Source organism: Pleurodeles waltl, chromosome 3_1 (assembly GCF_031143425.1).
Source record: "Pleurodeles waltl isolate 20211129_DDA chromosome 3_1, aPleWal1.hap1.20221129, whole genome shotgun sequence".
NCBI lineage: Eukaryota > Metazoa > Chordata > Amphibia > Caudata > Salamandridae > Pleurodeles > Pleurodeles waltl.
This window is the reverse complement of record NC_090440.1, coordinates 539,002,118-539,022,299: the sequence shown is the minus strand read 5'-3', so window position 1 is coordinate 539,022,299 and position 20,182 is coordinate 539,002,118. Positions and strand designations below refer to the sequence as shown.

Sequence of the window (20,182 nt, the reverse complement as noted above, 5' to 3'; positions counted from 1 at the left end):
GATTCATTACCGCCCACCCATCCTCCCTGCTTGCAAACTGATTTCTAGGGACAGAGATTTCCCCTTTCAGGTCCTTAACTCTGGCGCACCAGTCTCAGTGTTCTTAGCGGCTCTGTGCTTTGGCGTGGAAAGTCGTTAAAAGAAACTGACGTCACTGCGCAAAGACGGCGTCTATAAACTACTCCTGACGTCATCACGGCGACAACAGCGCCCGCAGTCTCGACCAATGCCACTTACTGATGCGCAAGGGCATTGGTTGAAGAAAAATCTCTGGATCTAGTCTGACGCCTGGGGGGAATTCTAAGGTAAGAAATCTGCATCTAGAATATGTCCCTACCAGATATTTTGTTACCGAAGGTAAGTAACTTGTACTTCTCAACTGTTGACACAATTCCCGCACAACAAAAATTGCATTGTTCTACTATACTGAGATGTAAACGTTGTGATTGATATTGATACAATTTAAATAATGCTGAAAGATGACCATCACTGTGGAGCTCTGGAAGTGCCTAAGAGTTACTAATAAAGTTCAATGAAATCTGTTTAAAAAAAAAAACGGAAATCGGCGATTTCGATTTGGTGAGTCTTTTCACGGTTTTTAGTAAAGGTGCTGAACTCGTCACTTTGTCGTCATGCGCCATTATATAGTGCACAGGATGGCGATGGTAAGTTGTGAGGAATGGTACGTCCACAGCCAAAACGCATTAATTGTTCAAGGAGTGACACCCTGACAATAAAACCGCTCAATCATGGTGAAACCGAGTTGTTTCAGTGCCCGTTTTTGGTGGAGTAGACGGGTGAATGTGAGAATATATATATATGTATATATTTATATTCACTGAAAAAAACGAAGGTTACAGGGACGTTATACTTAGGTTCTGAATTTACCCATACAAAACCATAGAAATTCAGCAGTTAGTTGCACCCTTGCTATGCACAGTTTTCTTATCAATAATTTTATTACAAATGTTGCAGTGATAATATCAAACATGCTAAAGATGTGACCAGTGATATAATATGTTGAGTAATTAGCTGTGCATGCCGAAGGTGTGAGTTATAGATACCTTAGGGTGCGAGTCATAGTTACTTGAAAGAACTCTAACAATTACTACTGAGTTTCTATGGTTTGTACAAGTAAATTCAGAACCGAAATATAACTTCCTGTAACCATTGTTTTTTTCAGTGAATTTCTATGTTTTATTTTTTAACCTAAAGTAATTTAAATTACTATATGTCAATACAACCACCGCCGTGCATAGCAGAGGTTGCCTGCAGGGCCCTCACAACCACCCAACCCTGGCAGCGCATGTCCTTTGGCCACAGGGCCTGTTTCTGTCAGTTGATCTGTGAGTGGGTGCATGGGTGGCTCTGAAAGTGGGTGTGTCTCTGAGCTGGGTGCATGAGTGTCTGAGTTGGTGTGTGAGTCGGCACATAAGTCTCTGAGTACATGTATGTGTGAATGAATTAGTGTATGAATGAGTCTTTGAATTTTTAAAAAAAGTTTTTGCATATTCTTGAATATTCGAGGATGTTTGAGAAAATCAAGGATGGTGAGGAAAAATAATTTTAAACCCATAATTTGACCCTCAAGCACCTCTATATCAGACCCCTAGGGTCAGGGTACCTCCATCCTGACCCTTTATACCACCTAGCATTTCTATTTTCAGCCCCATGGACCATCACCCGTAACATAAAATGGCGGCAGCAACTTTCTAGTCAGGTTGCGGCCAGCCAAACACAGCATTCCTCTTGTTGTGTGTATTCGTGAATTTGCTGCAACAAATTCGCGAACAGAGATATCCAAATTTATTTTCCCTTTAATATGTCCTAAACTACTGAACAGATTTACACCAGATAAGCAAAACCTAATCTGCGTACCAAAAGGTAGCTTTCTGACAAATTTGGTGTAATTCCATCCATTGGATGGAGCTGTAGTTGCATTCAAAGATCCTATGAGAATTAATATGGGAAACACTACTATTTTGACTCCCCCACCCTCTTTTCTCCACCCCGGCTTGACAGATCACCCGAAAACTTTCCATGTGCAACAAGAATCACTGGCACACTTTTTGGGGAAAATTTTGTAAAGATCGTCAAATGGTGCCAAAGATATAGGAAATTCAAAAAATGCTTTTTCTAAAGAAACACGCTCCTAACTATAACTACCTAGTGGGACCACCACCTTTTTAAACCACATTCAAGTTTAACACAAAGGAGGGATCGATGCTACTTCCTTCAAGGTATAGGAATCATAACGGCCATCTTACAATGTCGTGGTCATACATATGTTCAGTTCAATGAAAATAACCAAATTACCATACTTGTGAAATCATAAAGAATACAAAAATTACTCTTGGCACAAGCGACATATTTCAGCTCTCTGTGTGAACGCTCAATTAATACTACCTTCTATGTGTATCGTTTAACCATTGTACTTTCTGGCTTTCAACAGTCTTTCTTAACGATCGATCAAACAATCAAGATTAAGAAGAAAAAAATGATCACACAATAATAGCAATATCATAATGACAACACTTCTACAATTTCTTATATTACATTGCACCTTGCCCCACATGATTAGTACCCCCACCCCCCAACTTATCACCCTCCGAGGGGATAGAGGCAAAAATAAAACAATTCTTTATATGCTAAGTAGCAATTCCGCCCAAGTATGCTGTCTCCTCCATTAGCTGCATAAAATCATACCAGCTGTTTGCATGAACCTTGTTATTCAAAATTTCACTCACTTAGCGAAATCCATGACGGCTGATCTATCTAGTCTACCCTAAATACTGAATCTGGTCCTGTTGTAACTGTAAAGAAAAGAGCAAGGAAGTTAGAGAGACAAAGCTTTCTCACATAAGGGAAAAAAGAGAGAATGAGACAACAGAAGCATCAGCTAGCTATACAAACACATGCTGTTCCATAGCCACATTCAGACCTTTGGGTTCTAATGAGTCTAATCTCAGTATGTACCATGCTTCCCGTCTAGCTAACACTTTTTCTCTGTTCCCTCCCTTGAGGCTTCTTAAAATGGCATCTATTACAGCATACTGTAATTGATCAGTGTCCCATTTATGTTTTTTTCCAGAAAAGTCTACCTACTGGATAAGTGTTGTCACTATTTTTGACTGCCCTCAGGTGTTGTAAAATCCGCTTTTACTCCTGTGAGTTGGTACTCTCTCTATCTCTCTCTCTCTCTCTATATATATATATATATATATATATATATCACAGTCACATCTCAACATAGAAACTGCAAACTCTGTCTTACAGATGAGATATTTCTTGATTTTCAATTCCTGTCCAAAAGGTGTTCTTACAGAGGTTGTTTTTTCCATGTCTGCAGTCTTTACATTTGTTACACTTACAGGAACCAACCTTAGGTTTCAAGCAAATACCAGTGCTGCTGCTTATATCGTTCTTCACTAATCTATACCTAAAAAATCTTGCCCTCCTGTAGCCAGCTGTGCGAATCTGCATATGGGCTAGTAGAAGGAACAGGTGGTCTTTGACCCGTCAGATGTCTGGACCCCACAGATTGTCTGTTGGGTAAGATTCATAGATGGCTTATTTGTGATTTGGAGGGGATGTGTTGACACAGTCCTTCATCAATTAATTGAATGACAACAAATTGAATTTGACATTAACCAGTAGTATCAGTGCGACCCATAGTGAATTTTTGGATGTAGCTATAAACATTGAGAATGGTAAGATGGTAACGAGTGTCCACAGAAAGGTGGCATCAGGAAACAGCACTTTGCATGCTGCCAGTTGTCATCCAGAGTATCTGATAAAAGTATCCCCTACGGGGAATTACTAAGGGCGAGAATGATGTGTAATGCAGAGGTTAAATTCAGAAAAATAAGTTGTGAGGTAAAGGAAAGGATCAGGCATAGAGGATATAGTGAGAACATTTTGTGTGCAGTGGCTCAGAGAGTGGAGAGGCTTAATCAGGAAGAAGTGCTAGTCAAAGAGAAACCTAGAAGTACGAATATGAAAGGTACAGATATTAGGTTTATCACCACCTACTGCGGCGATCATCTTTCTGTTGGAAAAGTACTTAGAAAAACACTGGCATCTGTTGAGGAGTGATGCAGTGATTTCTGATAATATCCCTGGCACACCCCTTATTTAGCCTACAGGAGGGCAAGATCTTTTAGGGATAAATCAGTGAAGAACGATATAAGAAGCAGCACTGGTATATGCTTGAAACCTAAGGTTGACTTCTATAAGTGTAACAAATGTAAAGCTTGCAGACATGGTAAAAACATATCCTCTGTAAGAACATCTTTAGGACGGGAATTGAAGATCAAGAAATATCTCACCTGAAAGACAGAGTTTGAAGATTGTGGTCCTCATTCTGAGTTTGGTGGTCGGTGGAGGCCATCTGCCAAACTCGTATTGCCACCTGACCACCACTGCGGCCAGAACACCGCCGGCCCTATTACGAGTTCACCTGCAGGGCCTTCACATTGACGCTGTCCTTAACATTGACGCTGGGTGGAAAGTGGACTGCCCATTGTGCTTTCCACTGTTCGTAATTTAGGCAGTGGAAAGCGTGACTGAGCGGTCCATGGGGGCCGCTGCACTGCTCATGCCAAGTGCATGGGCAGCGCAGGGGCCCCCATTCCACCAGCCTTTCCATTGCGGTCCAACCAACATGAAAAGGCTGGCAGATTGGGGAGTTGTAATCCCCAGGTGGATTACAACCGCTGAGACGGCCAGGCTGTAGACTGGTGTCAACCTGGCGGTGTTGGCGGTCGGACCACCATGACCACGGCGGTCTGACCCCCACTATGAGTCTGGCGGTCTTAAGACTGCCAGACTCGTAATGAGGGCCTATATGTTGAGATGTGACTGATATGATATAAATGGAGTACCATCTCATAGAAGCACAAGTGAAATGTATAACACCTGAGGGAAATCAAAAACAGAGACAACACTTATCCAGTAGCTAGACATTACTGGAAAAAACATCATAGAGACATTGATCAATTGCAGTATTCTTTAATAGATACCATTCCAAGAAGCCCAAGGGGAGGGAACAGAGAAAAAGTTTATGTAGACTGGAAGCACGGTACACACTGAGGTTAGATTCATTAGAAAGCAAAGGTCTGAATGTGGATATGGAACTGCATGTGTTTATATAACTTATGCTTCTGTTGTGTCTCTTTCTCTCTCTCTCTCTCTCTCTGTTTTCCTTATATGGGAAAGATTTATCTGTTTTTAGCTTTCTTGTTCTTTTCCTTACAGTTACAACAGGACCATGGATTTGGCTGAGGGAGAGAAATTTTGAATAAGAAGGTTCATGCAAACAGTTCAGTGTGAATATATGAAGCTAATGGAAAAGAAAGCCCACTTGGGTGGAATTGGTACTTGGCATACATAAAAATTATTTTCTTTTTGTCTCTTTATCTGTCCCCTAGAAGGGTAATGGGGGGCACTAATCATGTGGCACAAGGTGCAATGAAATATAAGAATATATAGAAGTGGTATCATTATGATATTGCTAATACTGTGTGATTATGTTTCCTTTCTTAATTTTGACCTTTTGGTCGAACATTAAGAATGACTGGCGAGAGCCAGAACGTACAGTGGTTAAATGATACACAAAGAAGCTAGTATTGAACGTCCAGACAGGTAGCTGAAATACGTAGGTTGTGCCAAGAGTAATTATTGTATTTCCTATGATTTCACAAGTATGGTAAATTGTTTATTTTCATTGGACTGAATTTGTGTATGACCATGACATTGTATGATGGGCGCTATGATTCCTATACCTCGAAGAATGCAGCATGGGTCCATCGTTTGTGTTGAACTTGAATGTGTTTTGAGGGTGCATTCTCTCTGATTAAGGGTGGTTGGAAAGCAGGGCAGGTAAAGAGTTATTCATTGAGGTCACCTTGGAGGTCATTGGGCCAGATATAAAACTTCTATTCACAGGAGATCGCTAGAGGTTGGGGGATCCTGAGTGCATATATAAGAGCTATAGCCATACAGGTCATCTAGGTCGCTGAGGAGGTATGTAACCTTAATTTATACTGGCCACGTGTCGCACAGGGTAGGTTTGAGGCTTTAATTAATGTAGTAGCACTTAGAGTCAGAGCAGGTACAGTCTTTCAGTAGGTCTGGAGCATTTATTGATCCTGGGCATTAGAAGTACATTGTAAGTGTGGGTCTTCGATTTACAAATCATCTTGGATTAAATAGCAGGCATATCATTGGGGTTTAAATGTGACACCTGGGTCCAGATGATACATATGGATCTTCTATTGACATGAATCAACTCAGGTCTGGGGATGGATGTTAAGCTTTGATTTGCGCAAATCACGTTGGGTCGTAGTACAGCTATGAATCTTGTATTTTCCCAAGTCACCTACGATCAAAAGGTAGGTAAGGTGCATCCATTTATTAATGAAGGTCCTGTGAAGTCATAGGCCAGGTAAGAACGTTATCTTCACACAAATGGCTTAGTGCCAGGCAGAGGGCATGCAGTGCTTATTGCCAATAGTCATTCAGCAGTCGGAGGGCAGATGTGGAGTGAACCCTTTATTCACATAGTTCACCAGAGTCAACGTGAAGGTTTGTAGTTTCAGTTCACCTAGGAATCAAAAATCATATGTTGTCTCTCGCACAAGTTACCTCGGAGGCATAAACAGACTGAGTTACTGCTCACTTGCATCACCAAGAAATCAGTGGACAGGTACATAGCTTCTGTTCAGCCATGTCACTTGTTAGTTAGAGGGCTGGTATGAGTTTCTAGTCACCTACGTCACAGTGGGTCAAAATGTAGAGCAGTATTCTCCATCCATTCCTGTAATAAGAGCTACTTATGTTCGTTGAAAATTATCCTGTGCTACTAATAGTGTTAGTGTTGTAATATTTACCAGGTCAAACAAAAGTCCATTAATGCCACCCTATGCACGTTTACCTCCATTAATCATAAAATAAAAAAGGCTTTGCCAATATGGAATGCTCTTACATGGGCAATACAGCCATAGATGTAATGCCCCTGGCACCAGGGTTATAACGTTAGTAAGGAGTCTCCCCAATGATACATGATTTACAACTCAAATATTAGCTTTAAATATATTTTTGAAATTCAGCATGTTTTTCCCAAATATCAGTTTGAGTTCTAAAAAACTACACACATTTTCATCTCGAATTCATGCTTCTCTATTTTGTTATACATATATCAATTCAGCCAAGCAAAAGCTTTTAATTTATTAGGCTGCACTACACACATGGAACAACTCAGAGGTAGCCGGAGCGCTACCAGTAGCTCACGAGCTACTCGATGAAAGAAGCCTGAAATCGTAGAAACTGGAAATGATAGCTACAGGGTTGTACTGAAGCTGGCATTCCAGTTTGTAAACCCGTTATTCTACAAACTGTAGCGCTAGCGCCATTGTAAATGATTCTGCAAACTAGGGTGACCACCTGGCACTGAGGCAAATTCTGGACAGGACTGTAAAAAAATTCAGGACAAAGGGTCAAAATTCAGGACAAAAATTCAGGACAAAGGGTCAAAATTCAGGACAAAAATTCAAGAACAAACGTCAGTTTTACAGACACACGCACGAGAGGCCATGCCTCACTATGTTGTCAGTGCATTTATTTACTCTTTTTTAACATAGCACTATTAATTCACTGTGGACCTTTTGTGATTGCCTCCTGGTGTGCTGCATTCAGGTGTCACATTACGTCCTTGTTCAGTAGTAAATTAATTCCCTTCACGGCAAGGCCATCACCCCTACCCAAATCTACCCGATCTTTCCTGAAGAGAAAATAACAGCAACATTTTGATTATGTTTCTGAACATTTCAAAACCCCTGGCAAACAGTTTGGGAAACATTAAGGTAATTAACCTTATGCTAGTTTAAACAAATTGAACAAAAACACCTGGCTTACCCCAACCGCCCATGGACTTTCAACCTAATTTTTTTAAAAGAGGCAGGGCAGATGGTGTGGGTGACAGTCTCACACCTAATGGCAGGATGTGATGTACCCATAACTTGTCTGTAGTCTCACTGCACTAGAGTGTATGTTTGGGACTCTACATTTATCTCAGAAATGGGAGCCCGGACTACCAATCAAAGATAATAAAAGAGTAGGATGAAATCGAGATCAAATGGGAGATCCACGGCAAGTAAATCAAAGGGTTGTTGCGAACAACTGGATAAATAAAGAAGAGAAGAACAAGGTGGGACAATTCCTAAAATCAGACAAGATGGGTCCACCAAGACTATTTGAAGGTATTGGGTACCTGGGGAGTTGTCTGCACACAGGAGCAAAACAGAAAGGGCACAGACAAGTGGTTGAACAATCAACACCCATCCACCTTGGCAAACTCTTCTGGTGCAATGGTTCGCTGTTAGTGCTTGTGAAGGTGAGCAGGGGCCAGACCCCTTGCAAGGCTGTGCAAGGCAATTGCCCACTTAGTCCATGTCTTTATATGGTTTTGAAATTGAGCAAAAGCCAAACTAGAGATCTGGGTTATCCCTAAGTGTCAAGTACACATAGAATCTTCAAAATATTTGGGATGCAAATTGCACAAACAAAATTTACAAATTTTAAAATTTAATGAGTGTTTCTTTAACATATGGCACTGTTTTCGCCTTCATACACAATTAGATCTCAGATTGAACTGGGAACCAGTTACCTTTCGATACCTAATGATTAATATCTACCATTCTTACACTGATTTCCAGGATGAAAATCTCGGCAGAGCGAACGGTCCCTCCAAGCCCAGTTTGCTTTTTGGTCTTCTCTTCTGCTTTCTGTAGAGGCCATGTGGCACTAGCGAAGATGGTGTGCTACCACAATGATAGTATTATTTTGCAAACCTTCCCCTGCTCGTCCTTCATTCCTTCTTCAGATAGGCCACACATCTGATTTGGTCACTGCGGCGCCATCAGGAGCTCTTTCCACTCTAAAGCTAACTGTGACTGCGGGTGGATTAGATCTTCTGGACTTAGAATGCTTTTATTCAGCTGCAGATGTCCAATGGGTGGCTCACTGGCTTTCTGCCCACCTCTCTGCATGAGATGGGGTTTACCAGTAAAGACTTTTAAGGAAGGCTTAATGCACTGCTCATCGTTTCCTACTGACCATTCTATGGATCACCATCCGGGGTTATCGTGCATGGCTTTCTCTTGCCTTGCCAGAACCTGTAAACTCCCTGACACGAAGAAACCCTATGCTCCTGCACTACCTTTGCTAAGCCTTCCCACTCGCACAGGATGGCTGTGCTCAGAGCAACTCCATCAGTGGCACGTTGCAGGTGTCTTAAAATTGGGGACTTTGTTTCTGAACAGTGAGCTACTAAATTTCCAAACCCTTGTGGCAGACTACCATCTTCACCCGGTCAACTCCTTACTTACAACCACCTTAAATAATCATTAAATGCCCTATTTCATGTCTGCTACCTAGCACTAACCCTACAAGAGGTGTGCCAGAAGCTCTGTACCATAGGAAATGGTGGCAAACTGATGGAATGGGTGTACAGACCTATCCTGCAACATGGAAACCACTCCAGGTCTTCTTGTCATACTGCCTGGGTGATTGATGTACCAAACCTCTGCAAGATATGGACTAAAATACTGGACTTTCCCCACAAAGTATCCCACAGCAGTCACTTTAAGTAAATTCATTGTGCTTCCTTGTGAATGCATTCTGCCCGTTGCTTGCCATTGGCCCTGTGGTTTCTAACTCACAATTTGTTGCTTTCAATTTGCTGGCTTTGTTTGTTTTAGGCTATGCAGCTTGAATTCCTCCCTTCCCTTGCCAAAACCTTATTTACAGTATCCTGCTGAGTGCCCCCTTTCTGTAAACAGGCCTGTAAAACTTGTTCTTATCTTATCATATTTGCTGTGCGTTCAAATAACAAAGTCAAATGTCAGGCTCTGTCTTCGGTGGGAACTTAGTGTTTACTTTCCTTTCTCTGACTTCAAAGTGAGAGGATTTATGAAACAATCTTGCTGGATACTGGGGTTAGGAAAGAGTTTTTTCTATCACATGACAACATTTAAATAGTCTTCAGAATATATCAGAATTTGAAGTACAAATCAAGCACATTTTTGTTAATTCTGAACTGTGCTGGAAACAAATACCTTTACATGATTAAAACAAATCATTGCATTAGGTGATGCAATTTCCACACATCATCGTCTCTGCACAATATAGTTTGATTTGAAAAACTGTATATCTGTGCACATGTAATGGTCATTTCAATCAAAAATGTGTTGTCTGTAATGGCAGTGTGTTACCACACCATGCATGCTCCACTCCACTCTGCTCTGCACCACTCCACACCACTGCACCCTACTCTGTATCACTCCACTTTACACCACTCCATGCCAATGCACTCTTCTCCATTCTGAACCACTCCACATTATGCCACTGCTCTCTATGCTACTTCACACTATGCCTCTCTACTCTACTCTGTACTACTCTACTCTAAGCCACTGCACTTTACGCCTCTCTACACCACTGCTCTGTACTACTGCATTTTGCACCAATATACTCTATTCCACTGTATTCTATGCCACTCTACTCTGCCCAATGCCACTCTATTCAACTGCACTCTACACCAGTGTACTCTAAACAACAGCACTGCCCTTTACTCTGCACCACTGTACTCTATGCCACTGTTCTCTGTACCACTCTACACCACTGCACTGACTCTACTCTGCAACTCTGCACTCTACACCACTCTACGCCACTGCACTCTAGGCACTATACTCTACTCTACACCACTCTACAATACTCCACTCTGCACCACTACACTCTATGCCACATGATTCTACTCTGCACTCTATGACACTGCACCACTCTGCATTACTGCACTCTCTACTACTCTATTGTATGCCACTCTACTCCACTGCACTCTATGTAACTCTACCCCATGTCACTCTATGCCACTGCACTCTGCGCCAATGCAATCTAAACAACTGCACGCCACTGCCCTCTACTCTGTACCACTGTACTCTACGCCACTGCTCTGTGCCACTCTACTCCACAAAACATCACTGCACTGACACTCTACTCTGCAGTGTTGCACTCTCCACCACCGTACTATACACCAATGTACTATGTACTACTGCATTCTATGCCACTGCACTCTATGCCACTCTACTCTGCATCACTCCACTCTACAGCACTTTGCCCTACTCTGCACCACTCTACACTACACCACTGCACTCCCTGCAACGTGAGTCTACTCTGCAATCTATGCCACTGCACCACTCTACACTACTGCTCTCTCTTCCACTCTATTGTATGCCACTCTACTCCACTGCACTCTATGCCACTCTACTCTGTCCCATGCCACTCCATGCCACTGCACTCTAAACCACTGCACTCTACGCTAACGCACTCTAAACAACTGCACTGTACCCCACTGCTCTGTACTTTGCACCACTGGGCTCTATGCCACTGCTCCTATGCTACTCTACTCCACACCACACCACTATGCCACTAGCTTTAAGCCATGCTGAACAGCAGCTACTCTGGTGCATAACATGGCTAATGGCTAAAACACATTTGCAAAGCCAATAACTCTTTCGTAGATGATACCTACTGGCTTTGCCAATGTTTGTTAGTACTATGAGGTACCGAGGTACCTGAAAGAACTGTAAAAAATACAATTACATCATAATAAAGGCTGCTACAAAATGTGCGAATACATTTTGGTTAAATAAAAAAAAAGCGCTTCTCAAATACAGATTTGAATAATATACAGTTTCTACCTAGTGTTAAAAAAATGTTATAACACTCCATTAAAACCACACACTCCACAGCTCACCTTGGAAAACCATTACAATACCTCTCTGAAAGAAATATCTTTCCCACCAGAAAACTTCAAGTGGCTCCTTTTAGTAAATTCAATGCAGGTTTTCAAGCCCCTTTGTATTTGCGGATTTACCAGTTGCCCACATTTGCATGTCTTTAGGGAAGGAGACCCCCTGGCAAGAAGGCCTTTTCTTATCTGTCTGCCCCCTCCCTCCCTCAGAGCACAGGAGACCCCCTGCCTTCCAGCCCAGCTGGGGAAACTCCTCTGCCCGTAATTTCGCCCTGCCTCCGTTGCCCTTTAGGTGAAAGGCTAAAATTACGGACAAATGCCGTCCGTTAAAGCTTTCATCACGGACAACGGACAGCAGGGCGAAATTACGGACAGTCCGTGAAATTTACGGACGGGTGGTCGCCCTACTGCAAACGGCACCGTTGCATGTACTCTTTTCCCCTACCTCCCCTCAGAGCAGAGACCCAGAAAGCATCGGCTGCTTTCCATACTTGTGTTCATGTTGCAGCCCCACGCTTCTTACCTTTGATTGCAGTGCATCCTGCAGCCACTTTTAAAACTGGAATGACAACAAAAGCCTTAATAAGAGTTCTAGTTAATTTACTGTCGTCTAATTACCGCTCTTTTTGTCGTTTCCTGATAATTGGTCGCAGCAATTATATGGATATTTACAAATCAGGCATGCGGCCCTGCACGCGGATCTCGCTCGCAGCCACCCTGATGATGACGCGCACATACGGAGATCTTTTGTCTTTTCTCTTTTGCTCCGTGCTCGCAGGCCTCCTCCTACCCTTCTACATCAAAGCTATTCCCATGCCAGCGCAGCCCCTACCTCGGGTCCCTTGACAGTAATGAATATATGCATACATTTGACAAAAGTATGCGCCTGAAGGGCTCTTCTGTCAGGGTACTCCTTGGTGTTAGGCCCCAGGCCTGAGTACATTCATAAATTGCTCACCAGCGAAGTCCCCCACCTGGGCCTCTCCGACTCAGTCAGATTACATTAAACCCTTCCTTTGTCCATGTAAATGCTCACACAAGCATACATTATGATGTATTGGTGCTTTCCTGTGCCATGATTCTCTGCAAATTTGTGGTGAATGTAACATGGCGTTTACATCGCTAACTTTTGTATACCTGCTACCTCTTAGGGAGCTCGTCCTTTTACCTTCGAAAGGATTCATCCATTCTAGTGAATTTGAAGGTGCACCCAGATATAAACGCCGGGAAGCTTTCTTTGCAGTCTTTTCATGTCAATAGATGCGGCCTTGGCCTTGTATATGTTGTCTGCACAATTTGTTAACTTAGTCGGATTTACATTCCAGCGTTTGTGTCCTCTTCAAGTTATTGTTTTGCGGACCGATATGGTAAACACCAAAACTCCAAAGAGATCCATGCAGCTAGTTGACTTCTAGGGCAGTCGCTTCCATTCTATCTCAGATAGATTTCTGTGTGTCAGAACCAGGAAATTGCGGCATCAATGGGAGATACTCCTGGAGTTTCTCCTTTTGAGCAGATACCAAGGCCTGGCAGTCTTTAGGATCCAATAATGCATCATAATCTGCCACAACCCTGTTCAGCGGGCCACAGGGCAAGCAGGAGCTACTGGGCGCAACCATGCTGGTTGAGGTCTGTTACTCCTAACATTTTAGGGCCCTGCTACTATGAGTTCTGAGCAACTGGCCCAAGTACCCCTTCAATACTTGACTCTTAGTGGTAGTTGGGGGTCGAGTAGTCCAAAGCTTCTCAGGGAGGAGGTAGGTGTAAGGTGATCACAGGCTTACAACTCAAAATATGTCCAGCAACTCCCAATATATGATTGCCCAGTTAAATACTCGCTTTTATGTAAAAAAGAGTATTTATCAACAAACATAAGGTGCAATTTTGCACACTACAAAAATGCACAACCGTCCTAAAGCAGGCATGCTATCATTACCCGTGTCATCACTTGAGTCTCAAGTCCCGTTCTAAGGATTGTGGTTATTCCCCATTTACGTGAGGTGCCATCCAAGCTAGGCCTCCATAGTAAGTTCAAATCTTCGACATTTCACAGTGGATTGAGAATGTCAAAGTGTCCTTGCGCCGTAGCATGTTAGTGTAAGTTCCCCACAAGGCCCGGTATTTAGTCTTAAACGCTCTTGCTGAAATGGTGGTTCGGAATGTCTGAGCACGTCTGCGGCCCTGCAGTGAGCAAACAATGATATGCTTCAGTTGAGACAGCAGGCGTCCATGACGCTCCTCTTGTTATGTGGTAAGTCTTTTTCAATCTGCTGATAGGTAATACAGCATTTAGCGGATAACTTTGCTGCTCTTCCTCCTCTGATCAAAGCTTGTGTCTTCTTAACGGCTGTTCTCTACTTTAGGGCTATGGCCCCCACTCTTCACCACGGCCCCCTCCTGGCATATGGAGGTCACACATAGGGCGATAGCCCTCCTCTCATTCCAGCGATGCTCGAGGGCAACGGCCCTCAGTCTTCACCATGGCCCGCACCGGGCATACGAGCGGCAAAATAGAATAGTAAGGCCACAACCCTCTTCATTTCACAGCTCTGCACAGGGTGATGGCCCTCCTCTCTTCACAGCATGGCACCAGGGTGATGGCCTTTACTTTTCCCTCCCCTATTTAGCATGTGATGTACAGACTTTCCACATGGGTGGACGGCCCAATTGGTCTGGCGGTCCAATCTTCTCCGTGTACCCCATCTAGTGTGCGCAGATCACCACAGCGCACACGGTTAGCCAACCTGATTGATGCGCTGTCTGACTGTAATGATATGTGAATTTTGACCACTGACTCCTTGTTGCACCTAGCCTAGCACTACTGTCACATTAGTGACCACCAGCTTAATTTTGCCTATTGACTTTAACTTAGCATTAGGCACTGCTACATTAAAAGCTGCAAGTAGTTTTCCACATTGTACAATGTGCACATGTTTTTATTCTTCATGTTTTTCCCACCAAGGGCGTAGGCTGGTAAGAATGTACTTAAGAAGGCAGGGAACAGACTTATTTTGAATTGCCACCTTGGGATTGTGGCCACGTCCGAACGTGTTATTTTCAAAGTAGGCCTAAAGCAATCTGCATTTTTTGAATAAATAAACTTCTGCAGGGAGAGGGAAGTGCTAGACTTTTCCTTTCTTGTTTGTTCAAAGTATAAGAGTCCGAGACCAGATGGTCGGGGGACAGAAAGTGTTTGTAGATCTCAGGCACATCCAGGACGCTGAAGTGTGCCATCCTTTCCGTGAGGATAATTGATCTCTCTCTCCTCGATCGATTCTGGGATCTGGCGATCTGATGCTGAATAAGAGGGAGATGAAGCAGTGATGCCCTTTTCTCATGGTGATGCATATTTCTTTAATTCATTATTTGCTTTGCATTATAATATAGATACACATATTTGCTGTGTATATTGCAGTGGAGAAACACTTGTAAATTTTTTCATTTAATTGCTGTGGCAATTTTTAAACTTGTGCTTTCAGCAAGATAATCTCCTTTTAGGATCCTTACATAGTGAAATAATATATGTCTTCTTTGGACTAAGAAGCGCATTCCAGAGATTTTTGTCAGTGCATGAGTGTTTCAGTTTGGTCATTAGTGAAGCAAAACACTGACGGACAGCATCTCACACTGTTTTTCCCCCGAGACCCACATGGCAGGATCCCCATTGGACTTCACTCCCTCCAGACAATCTCCTTCTCACAGGGCCCACTGGTCTCTGGTTAAGCAGAAGCTTGTGCTGCAGGGCAAATATTATGGGTGACGTCACAGCAGTCTCCAGTCCTGGTCACAACAGGCAGGAGTCATTCTGAGCTTCTCTGTGCGGATTAACAGCTTCAATTTGGTAAGGTTGAGAGGCTCAAGCTCCCCTTTTTAATCTGTTTCCAGACATGTCTGAGTCTGTGAAGTTGATTGTATGAGGGTTGTCCATATTGAAGTGCCCACTTATCTGTCTTATCCTTTCTCCAGAAAGCATATCACAGCAGATGTGTCTTCAACTTGATAGCCCCAAGACTGACTAGAGGATTATGCCTGGATGTCAGTTTCAAATAACAATCAATAAACAGAGGGATAGGGAGGGATAATGGTCTAGTGTATATCCTCCCAGAGTAGATACTATAACGAAAACTAATGCACTGTTCCAAAAGCAGAATAAAGAGTAAAAGGATACAAAGAAGTCCTAAACTTTAGGAGCAAGAAACCTCACACACCGACTGGGTGTCATGCTTCATCATCGGCGCTGCTGCTCGTCAGACCGGCGCTGCAATGTCTGACGGGCACCCACCCGAAGGGGGGCTGTTTGCCGGAGATCTTTTCTCGATGATGCCAACACCCCAAGAGTGAGTTTGGAAAAAAGGAAATAAGGAGAGTCACACTAAATGATAAAATTGGCTCACAATCCCAAACCAATAGAAAATGTATTAATCCAAACGGGGGGGTTGAGGCCAAGATTAAAAACAATCAGGAGAGTGACACAGAGACAATGGTCTGACACTCTATCCAAAAGGTATCGAGAACAAAGGGGGGAGGAACTACCATCCGTCCCTAACAGAGGGTCAACATGTTTCGCGTCTTTAAGGTCCAACAGGATCCAACAACGCTTCTTCAGGACCTAATAACTACATACTTCTCCTATAAGTAGGCTATAAAGACTACTAACCACTGAAATTATCAGTTATAATGTATCCAGTCACTTACACTCGTCTGACTGTACTATTTCTACAAGTCGCCCTGTAATAGAAATAAACAAGGGTCACTCAGACATAGCAAAAATACCAAGTTGCTATGTTGTAATGATGTCATGGATTCATAACATCAGCAAGACGGTGTCAAACAGTGGGGAACACGGTGCTGGTGGTAGCCGTGGCACACGTGTGCATGCAAAAAAGACAGAGGGTATTTGGTTGGCAGCTTACCATCCCTGTCAAGAGACGTGCATCATGGGACCACACCGGCCGATAGCCGGGCGCGAGATACTCTAAAAGTGAGGTAAAATAATCAACAAACAACAACACAAGACAATTATCGTGTGCAATATGGTGATTAATTACTCAAGAGATTGTATAAAAAATGGTAATCGACTAATACCAGATATGACAAAGCAACTGATGCTGCCCGGCCTCACCCGGGCTCAGTAGTTGACATAATCTACTATCCAATTGAAGTATTGAAGGGGGTTCTAGGGAAAGCTAAATTGCCACTCATAGTGAGAAAGGAATAGTTGTACACACAGAATTAAAGTGAATTTGATAATCACTCGTCACACAATGAGGTTTATGCATATGAAAGAGAGTCCATCACACTCAAGGGAGTGATTCAAGTGCCCTGTAATCAACTACATATACATCATATGTCTCATAATTGCTGATTAAATATATGAGACTAAAAGAAGCTCAAAGACACACATGTCCACTAAGCCGTCTGGTGTGCACCATTTAGAGAAACTCACATTTGCACTCGTACTTTTCAAATAAAGACCCCGAGCACTTGCGCATAATTGACGCGCGCGGTGGGGAATGGATTCAACAAACGTTACATTAGAAGCACTTACTTTGCAGCGCTCCTAGCTGAAATGGGGAACCTACCCGCGGCCGTGCTCCCGGATTACTGGGGACCCCACGGTACGGGTGGTTCTAAGAACCCGCGCAGCCGGAAGTATGCGCATGCTGACGACGCTCGTGTTGCGTAGCAACAGAGCCCAACGTCAAACGAGACTACGCTCATCAAGGTAGTCACAATAGAAAACGGACTCCAGTGGACGGGGATTGAAAATAGAGGAAGGACTCGTGCTACAAGAAAAGAGTCCAAGTCAAGGTAGTCACAATAGAAAACTGACTCCCGTCGTCGGGTATAGAAGATAGAGGAAGGACTCGTGCTAAAAGAAAAGAGTCCGAGCCCCCAAACTGCTGTGTGTAGATAGTAAGAACATCTTGGAAATAGAACCGATAAGGGTGTCATATTATATACAATATATGATTAAGTACCATCAAAGAAAAGTGAAATCAGTGGCAAAATTGTAACAGAGTTAAAAAACAAGGGGTGGGGGAATTCCCCCATGTGACAACAATGGGTAGTCAGAGCAGTATCAACAGGCAGGTCAGGTATGTAAAAATTGCAAAGGAACTAGTGTGCCAGACTAATCCAAGGAATGTCATAGTTGAGTCCATTAATGTGAGTGTTAAATTTAAACACCCAACGTTGTTCTAATTCAAATAAGGATCTAGTGTCCTTATGTGGGCTAGTCTTTAGGACAACCCACCACATATCATCAGGGCTGTGCTTGACCTCCATATAATGTATACTCAATTTAGTAGTGACACGGCTGCATCTGACATTGCTGCGGTGTTCATTAACTCGCAGTTTAACTGCTCGCGAAGTCATACCCACATAGCGTAACCCACAAGGGCTTGTAATCAAGTAAACACAATTGCGAGTGTTACAATTAGTATGTGTTAGGAGGTGCCAAGTACCTATTGGTTCAAGATCAAGACTCTTCAGACGTTTAGTTAAGGTACACACATTGCAGTTTCCACATGGGAAGTGACCGACTACGGGTGGAGTATCCCATAACAATCTCTGTCTGGGAAGTGAAGAAACAGGACGAGGACGGGTATGGACTAATAAGTCCTTGATGTTGGTTGTTCTCTTAAAAGCAAAGAGAGGTTTGGGCAACTGTTCTCCACTGCATAAAATAGTCCATCTCTTATTCACCACTTTCTTAATGGTGTTGGACAAGGGGGTGAATGTAGACACACAGGTCAGGCGGGTTTCTGAGGGATGGGAAGCTGTAGATAACAGTACCTCCCTATTACAGAAAAAATCGTTTTTCAAAATCATACATATATAGACATGCCAGACTCCAGTTTGAGGATCTTCTCTTTCACCAGATATGCGGCACATCAATGGGAAGCACCCTTGCCCCAAGTCTGGCATGTCTACATATGTATGATTTTGAAAAACGATTCATACTACCGGATACCAATCCATTTCACTGCAATATCAAACTATGGCGAAGGTATATCGATGATATCCTGGTAGTCTGGCAAGGCGCACTCGATGAGGTACACTTATTCACGTCATGGATCAATGAGTTAGACCCCTTTTTACATTTTACATATTCGGTATCTCGAACACAGATACCTTTCTTGGATCTGATGATCAACATAGAGGTTGGCAAATTGTACACTTGTACCTACCAGAAAACTACTGACCATAATAGTTTGTTGTTATATGAGAGTCATCACCCAAAGGCCTTGCGAGACAATCTCCCTTATGGTCAGTTCCTCCGTCTACGACGCAATTGCAGTAGTACTCTCACCTTTGTTTCTCAATCGAAAGATCTGTTCAACAAACTTAATAATCGCCACTATCCTAATCAGGTGGTGAACACTGCCTACAAGCGGGCTAAATCCTGTAATAGGGAGGTACTGTTATCTACAGCTTCCCATCCCTCAGAAACCCGCCTGACCTGTGTGTCTACATTCACCCCCTTGTCCAACACCATTAAGAAAGTGGTGAATAAGAGATGGACTATTTTATGCAGTGGAGTAGAACAGTTGCCCAAAACTCTCTTTGCTTTTAAGAGAACAACCAACATCAAGGACTTATTAGTCCATACCCGTCCTCGTCCTGTTTCTTCACTTCCCAGACAGAGATTGTTATGGGATACTCCACTCGTAGTCGGTCACTTCTCATGTGGGAACTGCAATGTGTGTACCTTAACTAAACGTCTTAAGAGTCTTGATCTTGAACCAATAGGTACTTGGCACCTCCTAACACACACTAATTGTAACACTCGCAATTGTGTTTACTTGATTACATGCCCTTGTGGGTTACGCTATGTGGGTATGACTTCCCGAGCAGTTAAACTGCAAGTTAATGAACAACGCAGCAATGTCAGATGCAGCCGTGTCACTACTAAATTGAGTATACATTATATGGAGGTCAATCACAGCCCTGATGATATGTGGTGGGTTGTCCTCCAAACTAGTCCACATAAGGACACTAGATCCTTATTTGAATTAGAACAACGTTGGGTGTTTAAATTGAACACTCACATTAATGGACTCAACAATGACATTCCTTGGATTAGTCTGGCACACTAGTTCCTTTGCAATTTTTACATACCTGACCTGCCTGTTGATACTGCTCTGACTACCCATTGTTGTCACATGGGGGAATTCCCCCACCCCTTGTTTTTCAACTCTGTTACAATTTTGCCATTGATTTCACTTTTCTTTGATGGTACTTAATCATGTATTGTATAATATGATACCCTTATCGGTTCTATTTCCAAGATGTTCTTACTATCTACACACAGCAGTTTGGGGGCTCGGGACTCTTTTCTTTTAGCACGAGTCCTTCCTCTATCTTCTATCC

The 20,182-nt window shown here is 43.0% G+C and overlaps 1 protein-coding gene across 1 annotated transcript in view; it reads left to right on the top strand.

Annotated features, from left to right (window-relative positions):
* Positions 1-20,182, top strand: part of MAP2K5 (mitogen-activated protein kinase kinase 5) — a 1,242,853-nt gene that overhangs the window by 1,072,458 nt on the left and 150,213 nt on the right. The gene's annotated exons all lie outside the window — the stretch shown is intronic.